This window comes from Alosa pseudoharengus, unplaced genomic scaffold (assembly GCF_046254945.1).
Source record: "Alosa pseudoharengus isolate Yale_2024_CS ecotype anadromous, Long Island Sound unplaced genomic scaffold, YU_APseudo_1.1 YU_APseudo_1.1_scf_9, whole genome shotgun sequence".
Lineage (NCBI taxonomy): Eukaryota > Metazoa > Chordata > Actinopteri > Clupeiformes > Clupeidae > Alosa > Alosa pseudoharengus.
In genome coordinates, this window is record NW_027468881.1 from 4781948 (window position 1) to 4791947 (window position 10000).

Genomic DNA, 10000 nt, shown 5'->3' on the forward strand with positions numbered 1-10000 from the left:
GGTAGGAAATGGAGATAAAAAAATACATGTTTTTTACTGTAATGAAGTTTAATTTGAATGCCTGAATGTTAGGATTCAGGAAACACAATACCAGCTTTTTGGCGAACAGATAGGCGTAAATCACTGATCTGTTTATCTTTAACAGATAGAAAGAAGGCTACAATAGCTTTTGGCCACGTTATATTCAAATTTGATTATACAATACTCAGTGCTATACAGTGTATTACAGTCTCTGCTCTCTATGGAAGTTCCAAAAATCAACGTTGTTCTATTAAGTGTCGTTAAACAATTAAATAGCATTCAGCAGATTGAAGCGGAGCTTTGATACCAACGTTACCACCACTTTATTGCATGGCTCCATGTTTAATGACATCGATAGCAGAAACGTTTGTTTTCTTTTTTTGTCGGTCCGCGGTATCTTGATCAACTGCGCAGCAAATTATCAGACGAAGCACCGGGCCTAATTTCACTCCACGACTCCGCGGACCAGCAGTCTCCACGTTGCGGACCCACATCAAAACTAAACTATTTCCTGATTGGTTGAGAAATCCTATTTTCTGATTCGCCGATAGGTTAGTAACTGAACAGCAGCTCTCTGACCTGAATAAGCGCACAAACAGCAACGTTTTGTGACACGTTTGTAAAATATAGCCCTTAGAAATTTCTGTGCGGGCAAGTTAATAATTTCTCAGAGTGAGAAATGCCATGTGTGGCGTGTGAGCGTGTGAAGTCATTGAAATGCGTGTGTCTCACGCTCAATGCGTGAGACTTGAGAGGTCTGTTACAGTGGATGTCCCCCTCAGTGGTGGCTTTGTGCGTGTGTGTGTGTGTGTGTGTGTGTGTGATAGCAGTGGTGTTTCTCTTTGCTAAAACAGGATCGCTCTTAATGGCATTTATTTTAGGGGAGGAATCAAATCATCATAACTGTATTTAGGGGAACTTAGTTGTTACCCTATTTAGCTGGCTCCACAGAATATTGTCTGTTATCAGACACAAACACATACCTGACATTCAAACATATTGGAAGTGTACAGTACTAAAATGTCTTCAGTACTGCTGACACACACAAACCTGACATTCAAACAGAGTGGAAATGTACTAAAATGCCTTCGGTCCTGCTGACACATTGCATCATGGTGGGGCTCCGGCAGAGAAAGTGTTAACCGCGCAGGGAGGGTAGGGAAAGGAAGATGTAGCTCTTTCTCTCCGCCTACCCTCCCCCTGGACAAAAGTTAACAGGCATCCACTGAAACCCACCTCTGGCGTCTCCCAGTGGACCATTTAGCACAGAACGATCGAAAACAACCACTGCGAAAGTACCACAGGTTTGTGTTCGCATATCTGTGCCACTTAACGGAGACAGGGAAGCGCGCGTTGGCGCGAAGGCGTCGACATGAAGCTAATCACGGAGTCTGACTGAGATACATCCTTCCCACTTGAACAAGGTAAGCAGGGCCGCGCTTGCTCCTCGTCGGAACGCCAACGCTAGCGTGGGGATAGTTTTCATCTTTTAGAAAATAGCCTACTACAAAGCATCAAGCCATTGGTGTGGGGTGATGGCGTTTGGTTGTCTGGAAGTAAGAAATGTGATCTGGAGGAAGTTGTTGCATAGTGAACACTTGTAGCTTTGGGTTGAAATAACTGGCCGTAGCCTACTCATCCAACATGTGACTAAAGTTATTTGGTTTACTATGGTCGGTTGTAGCTTAGTAAATACCGCTTTGAAATGGTTCGACTCCCAAAAGCCATAAAAAACTGTGCAAACGCCGCAAGCGACATTCCTCAGTCAGCAGTGTTTTAACATTACTCACCCTGCCCCTGTTAAGTTCCAGAACTTCCAGTAACGTTACACGCTGTCAAGATTGTGTTTGCAAACGTTTTGTTTCTGCACAGAACAGTAGATTATCTCCCCAGATGTCAAAGCGCTCAGGCAAAACGTCTTCGTGTCCTTTCATACTTATAGTTTCCGGATTTCGACATAACTGGCTGATTAAAGATGTTAGTCACACCCGACCAGGGTCAGTCAGTCAGGCTATGCGGGGACGGAATTCCCCACATAACAGTCCTCACCGTTTTCTGGAGGGCTTTCATAATCGCGTGTAATGGACTGAATTCAACTTTTCCTGTAGGCCTATTCTTCTGTCATGAATGAACATTCCGGATTGCCAAATCATCACCTGGTGTGGGGGCTGAAAGTATGTATTTGTTTGTTTGTTTTGCTGCCTAGCAGTTATTGAAAATATAGCCGCAAGCGGCCATGACGGGCCCGAGCACATGTGACTCCGAGACCCGTGCCATTTCGGAAAACCAACAATGCACTCACATGATGCAAGTGTCAATGCACATATCTGATGCGTGTGCATTTTGTTTTTGCAAGTTTTATATATTGGAAACACTTACTTACTTCCTGTTGAGTGTGACGTTTTACACTGTGACAATGACACCCACTAGGTGGTACTTCACCAAATATGTAGGTTGCAATGATGTGCCTACTTGTGTCTGTGTGTGTTTTCACTATAGCCTAGCAACTCTCCGTTGGCTTGTGAGCTCCAGAAATCGAAACTTAATCAGGCCAATGAAATCGTGTATAGAGTCGTTAGGTGGGTTTAACATAATGATTGATGGCAGAGTTGCAACGGTTTGGCTTGAATTCCCTGTTACTTGAAAACAAATCAGATGGATGTTGCTGCTGGCGAACAGTGTGACACGAGTTAAGCTTTTATTAAGTTGGCAAATGTTTGAACTAGCCAACTAGCTCCGCTGGTGGGAAACGCATGGGACTCATAGCGCTGCCGCTGTCCTATTGCGTGCAGAGGTAATTTGAAAGACAACTGATTATCCCGCCCCTCGGACTGAGCACTGCGAACGGTGAGTGCCCAGACCCTACATTTTAATGTGGGTCTGGCTCGTCAGGCTATTTTCACTAGTGACCTCAATTAGATCGTTATTTGTGTCAGTGTGTGTGTGTTTGCGTGCGTGTGCATGCGTGTGTGTGTATGTGTATGTACAGATCTTTCCTATGTTTGCAATGTACTGGCAGGTCAGTGTTATTGTGTGTGTGTGTGTGTGTGTGCGAGTGTGTGTGTGTGTGTGACAGAGATATAGAGCCTGTGTGTGGTGTGGAGTTAGACTTGTGTTTTTTGACGGGTCGTGTTAATAGTAATGTATATTTGTGTGTCAGATTCTGTAAGTGTGTGTTTGTGTTTGTGTGTTCGTTCAAGTGTAGATGTGTGAAGTCAGGACTTTAGTAAGTTGAAATTCACCTAAACTTAATTCATTTTAGGAACCTGATATCAATATCCAAAATTAATTAAAAAAGAGAGTCCTATACACTATACCACACACATTAATTAGGCATGTGAATATCATCATAATAATAATATCTAATATTTTGAAAGTTTCCAACCAATTAAGGTGTTGTCAATGTCTGGCACACTTCCTGTTTGGTCAGCTGGTGGCGCTAGACCAGGTTGCCAGTTTGGCCATGTGGATATCATCAGATTTATATTATCTAATATTTTGTTGATAAATTCTAAAAACTATTCTGACTTTGGCCAGCTGTTGGCGCTACGTCAGACAGGCATGTTGGATGTTTGGATGTCATATACACCTAATCTGATTAATCTGATCTGGTTGTGATATCCAACAGAAGTGGAAAAAAAACACACATTCCTTCTCTTGCCAATCGGTGGCACTATGCCAGGCACACCATCGGTGCTCGTGCCCTAATGACACACTTCTAGGTTGTTCAAAGGGCTCATCATGCCTGCGCTAGTAATGCTCCACATTTTCACTGGTGCTTTCTGAGGCTGCAGTAAACTTCTTCTCTTTCTCTTTTCTTCTCGTTCTCTTTTTGCTTCTTTCTCTTATTTCAGCGTTTTGCTGAAATACTGAACTAGGCCCAGATTAAGACCCTGGTGCTGGTAGTTTTAGAGCTAGCCCCTATTAAGACCCTGGTGTTGGTAAATTTAGATCGAGCCCCAGGTTAAGACCCTGGTGCTGGTAGGTTTAGGGTGAGCCCAGATTAAAACCCTGGTGCTGGTAGGTTTAGAATGGTCCCAGATTAAGGCTCTGGTGCTGGTAGGTTTAGAATGGGCCCAGATTAAGAGCCTGGTGCTGGTAGGTTTAGAATGGGCCCAGATTAAGAGCCTGGTGCTGGTAAATTTAGGGTGAGCCCAGATTAAGGCTCTGGTGCTGGTAGGTTTAGAATGGGCCCAGATTAAGGCTCTGGTGCTGGTAGGTAGTGCTGGGCGGTATGACCAAAAATGTGTATCACGGTATTTTTCAAAATTCTTACGGTTTCACGGTATATGACGGTATTTTTTTTCCATGCATAATCAGATGTTCACAGCATTTTCTACAAGTTGGGAGAGGAATTGCTGCAGTACATTGAGTAAGGATATTTTACTGTCATGATGTAGAATAACTCCACACTGACTAGTGGTAATGCAGTTTTGCATGGCCCCAGAAAATGATGCTGTTTACAAAGAGCCACTCATGATTCTAATGAAGAATCTAATCAGAATGCAAAGACAATTGCAGTCAAAATACATAACTTTTACTGTGCAAATTTCACAAACATTTTGTATAAAACCAATACAAAAAGTAGTGCAACTTGCAATAATTATACTTTTTTGACAATTATACAATTTAAAATAAAACCTCTCTGCTAATATGCTTACTCTGTCAAATAGGCCTATCAGAAACATGCCTTATTGTTATTGTGTGGTTTACATGACGTTAGTGGTAGGCTAACGTTAACTTCATGTGGATGTGGATGTCTTGTTAGCCTGCCATGAGCTTCGGTTCGGTTCGCTAGGCAAAACATTAACAAAAAAGTTCGTTTTGGTTCACTGATGACAGTCAGGATCATTTCTAACTAGCCAGCTAGTATTGCTCAGTGCATGTCTATAACATGCTTTACTTGCTACCTGGATAATTTCAGCGAATATTCTTAAGGTGAGATGAATGATAAGAACATTAAACTTCACTGTGTTCGGTGGGTTGCTAACTAACATCACCTACTACCAGCTAGTTACAGCTGTTAAACAATCTCAATAGAATTTTCGTGACGGTAAATCCAAAGATCCTTGATTACTAGCTTTAACCCTCTCTGGTAAATCCCTTTCAATGCAGTATCCCTTAACGTTTTTCTTAACTAAAGAAACAATTTAAGGTATTCTGTGCAACACCTTTAAATAAACCCCCTACCTAAGGAGAAATTAAGCCTTAAGGGTCATACTTCAGGGGAAAAACTTAAGGTGTTTTGTGTTTACCCTCACTATGCCTCGCAGTGGCACCACCATGCGTGCGTGTGAAAAAGTCCCGTCTGAAACACTGTCGTGCGGCGCAGCGTTCCAAACGTTGTGTAATCAAATACACCGGTATGGCGGTATATTAAAAATTCATATCATAACAAATACGGTGTGAACCGGTATACCGCCCAGCACTACTGGTAGGTTTAGAATGGGCCCAGATTAAGAGCCTGGTGCTGGTAGGTTTAGAATGGTCCCAGATTAAGAGTCTGGTGCTGGTAGGTTTAGAATGGGACCAGATTAAGAGCCTGGTGCTGCGGTGTGGGCCCTCTGGCGCCGGGAGGCCGCAGCAGACCAAAGCCTCCGCCAGACAAAACGTTAGTCCTGTCACTGGACTGGTCATTTATCTGAGCCCACACATGTGCTTATAGGGACTTCACTCGTTCACCACACACACAGACCCCAGACCCAGCCCTCTGAGCGTCCTATACACAGACTTGCTGAGGGTGTGTGTGCTTGTGCCTCCCCCTGAAAGAGGGGGGCTTTATCCGTGCCGTCCTGTGCCCCCACCCCCCACCCCGAGGGTCCATCCGCTCTGCAGCTAATTGAAGGGAAACAGGAAAACAGGAAGATGCCATTGTGCTGCTGAAGGCGTCTCCGCTGAGACCAAACCTGACTGCGCCTCCTAACCCAGGGTCTGTTCTCATATGGGGTCTGTTCTCATATGGGGGTCTGTTCTTATATGGGGTCTGTTCTCAAATGGGGGTCAGATGGGGGTCTGTTCTCAAATGGGGGTCAGATGGGGGTCTGTTCTCAATATGGGGGGGGTCTGTTCTCAGTATGGGGGGGGGGGGGGTCTGTTCTCAGTATGGCGGGTCTGTTCTCATGGGTCTGTTCTCATGTCTGTTCTCAATATGGGGGGGGTCTGTTCTCATATGGGGGGGGGGGGCGGTCTGTTCTCAATATGGGGGGGTCTGTTCTCATATGGGGGTCAGTTCTCATGTCTGTTCTCAATATGGGGGGTCTGTTCTCATATGGGGGTCTGTTCTCATATGCGGGACATATGGGGGTCTGTTCTCATGTCTGTTCTCAATATGGGGGGTCTGTTCTCATATGGGGGTCAGTTGTCTGTTCTCATATGGGGGTCTGTTCTCAATATGGGGGGTCTGTTCTCATATGGGGGTCTGTTCTCAATATGGGGGTCTGTTCTCATATGGGGTCTGTTCTCAAATGGGGGTTTCTTAAAGTGTGGTCCGCAAGCTATCCCAAGTGGTCCACGAGCAGACGTGGTAAAATATAATATAGATGAATTGTTTGCAATATATTTAACCAACTTGTATGTAAATCCAAACAGTTCTGCAACACTGCCTATGTAAGCTGCGCCAGTTTAAATCATATGAATCCTGACACAATAAGCAAGGTGCAAAGACAATAAGCATGGTGGTTCAGTGAGTAGGCCTAAGGCCTTCAGTGAGTAGGCCTAAAAACAGTAAGTCTACTGTTTTTTTTATTTTTTTAGCTAGGTAGTCCGTGATTTTTTTTTTTTTTAAATGGTCCTTGGTCTGAAGAACCAGTCCTTGGTCTGAGAAACACTGTGCTACACCCTTCACACTACTCCTTACGCCCTACACCCTGTTCCCTACACCCTCATTCTTACCCCGTTTAGATTAGGCCCAGGGTTCAACAGTCTCTGGATTACCCTACTTTACCCCATTCAGATTAGAAACAATTCTGTGGATGTAGGGAGAGGGGGTAGAGTCGACAAGCCTTGGTAATCTCTTTGGCCCAATCCCAGTTCTCAAAAAGCCTGTATGCATTCATACTGTATCAGACGAGTGGTAAAAGGTTCAGCAAATTTAGCTGCTGCTGGACATTAGTTACATTTCGGACATGGTATACTGTGAATTCGCGGGCCATCAGACATGGAAATATGTGAACTTGCATCATGACTATCTTGCGAAAGAGAAATAGGCCTTCCCCTGACATGAGTGCACATAACGAAGGAGAAGGGCTAAGGGGTAGAAATGAGATTGAGCCTTTCTGTGTGCCAGTATCCTGGTGAAATCCCATCACTTTTAATTCCTTATGACTAATACTTATCACGACTTATGACCGTGAATCTACCAACCTTAGATCATCTGTGGGAGGTGCTGTCTGCCTGTTTTCCAACGTACTATTCACATTTCACATTGTACCTAGTCAGGTTTATTGCTTTGACATACGGAAGTTTATTGGGACCTGGCCTGTACTGTTGCTTAATCGTGTGTGTGTGTGTGTGTGTGTGTGTGTGTGTGTGTGAGTGAGAGAGAGAGAGACGTGGTTTGCAGTGATTTATGTTCCTTGGACAGTCCCTCTTTAACAGTGCTAGGATGAATGTGTCACTACACGGCTGGAATTCTGGACCCGTATAAAAGTGCAGCCACTCCGACTTTTTATAGGCAGCAGACTTTTTTGTGCAAGTTCATACTTTTCATGAACTAGTTCAAAGTTCAGTTCACATAGGTTTAGAGAACAGTTCACATTCATAGTTCATCATTTCATCATGAACATCATCATAGTTCATCATTTCGATTTTTAACTAGTTCAAAGTTCAGTTCATTTTTTAGGTGAGAAATGAGAATGAAAGACCCTGCAATCAAAAGCTTCAACAAATTACAGATCTTAAATTCACACAAAATGGAATAAAAAAGGACAAGTACAAAGGATTGATTGATTTTTGTTTTTTGTTTATTGGTCTATTGCCCAATACTGTTCCTCTAGAAAAAATATCTTAAGAAATATATCATTAAAAAACATAAGAAATAATTTTAGTGTGACAGAAGGACTAGGTGTCATACTACATTTTCACAGAAAACCATTTTGCTCTTTATCAATATCACCCCTGTAAACTAGGAGTTCCTCTGTAGTGGGAAGGTAAACACTCCAAAATTCTGAGTTAACAAATTTTCGATATGTGTTGCTAGTTTGTGTGTGCAATGCATCGTGGGTAATGTAATGTGAAGTTGTGTAGTTTAGGGGTTGCGTTTGTGGAAGTGAGACAATGATGTGCTGTTGGAAAAGTACGAGCAGCAGACCATGTAATTCATCAGGAATTAAACTGTGACGTTTAATTGGACCTTAAAGGAGAATTCCGGTGTGATTTTGACCTAAAGTGTTTTGAAACATGATACCGAGTGTGAACGTATGTTTCATAGCCCATCTCGGCTTGTCCCCTGCACTCCGAAATCTGTCGCTAGTTAGCCGATGCTACCAACAAGGCGGTCAATGGTGGTGCCTCGGCATCGGCATAGCCATGCAAATAAATCACTGTTTTACACCATTTACGAGGCTCAATGTATCTCCACACTTCATTGGTAGACTTCCAAGGGCCCTGACATTTAAAACGAGACATTGAGAACTTTGAAAAAGCACTGGTAGTTTACTTACAAGACGATTTATACAGACAGTATCTTCTCGAAGTTTAGCGTTTGCAGCCATCTTGAATTTAGTCACGATAAGTCGAGCGACGAGTAAGAATGAACAGGTATGATAAGGGATCAGATTCCAAAAATAATTCCGTGGAAATGTATGGATTCCAGTTGCTGCTAAGAGGACAAGCCGAGATGGGCTATGAAACATACGTTCACACTCGGTATCATGTTTCAAAACACTTTAGGTCAAAATCACACCGGAATTCTCCTTTAACAGTGGCGCTCACGTCACATAATCTGAACTGAGTTCATGTTCTAGATCTTAATTTGCAAATATGTTGCGTTCCGCAGAAAGTTCACAGAAAAATGAACGTGTCCAATGAACGCACAGCACTCTTTTGAACTCGTTCATGCACAACACTGGTCAGCAGTTCCAGATGAGGACGTGCGGAAATCTGGAGGCCCATAAGAGCCTTCATGGAATTTCATGTTCGTATGGGTGTGGACACAATTTATGTGTCCAGGAGAGTTTTCCTTGACGTGTGTGTGTGTGTGTGTGTGTGTGTGTGTGTGTGTGTGTGTGTGTGTGTGTGTGTGTGTGTGTGTGTGTGTGTGTGTGTGTGTGTGTGTGTGTGTGTGTGTGTGTTACTGATGTGCCCTGGAGTGAGTTATATGATTTCTCTAGGGAAAGGCTCAAACGTCACGCAAACAACAGAGCTGGATATTTAGAAACATGTTACTCATTTATCACATTCATTAACACACACACACACACACACACACACTGCAACATCAGGCCCACCAATTGGAATGTGTGTGTCTTAAAAATGGCAAGAATTTTTTCCAGGCAGCAAATATTTGCCCTGGGTATATCTGAGATCATTTTTCACGTTTTCGTCTGTGTGTGTGTGTGCGTGTGTGCGCACATGCATGTTCATACCTGTGTGTGTTCATACCATTCTATGTATGCTATGTGTAGCCCCCCGGTCAGACCAGGAGAGGACGGTGTAGCCCCCCGCTTAGACCAGGAGACGACGGGATAGCCCCCCGGTCAGACCAGGAGAGGGGCGGGGCAATAAAGCAGCAGGTCATGTGCACCAGATCCAGGCTCATTGAGGCATCTAGTTGAGGGTAGACACAGAAGAAAAGGTTGCACAGCACCCCTGCATCTCACAGCACAGCACCCCTGCATCTCACAGCACAGCACCCCTGCATCTCACTGTCAAAGCTCAACAAATAAGGAAACTTTGGGTTCGTAACAGTGTGGCACGAATCAGACAAGTAGAGTCACTCGGGGAGAGTTGGGTCTGTCAGTGGGTTGGGTCAGTAATGCTG

General features: G+C 43.8%; 1 protein-coding gene across 4 annotated transcripts in view; it reads left to right on the plus strand.

Annotated features, from left to right (window-relative positions):
* Window positions 1-1225: 1225 nt before the first annotated feature.
* Window positions 1226-10000, plus strand: part of tmem51a (transmembrane protein 51a) — a 16334-nt gene continuing 7559 nt past the window's right edge. For 3 of the 4 annotated variants that reach the window (XR_012984998.1, XM_076276567.1, XM_076276568.1), the window contains exon 1: window positions 1226-1445. The gene's annotated coding sequence lies outside the window, so the exon portion shown is untranslated. Of the gene's footprint in view, window positions 1446-1465; window positions 2196-10000 lie in introns of those variants that run through there. The other variant, XM_076276569.1, reaches the window with a different exon arrangement.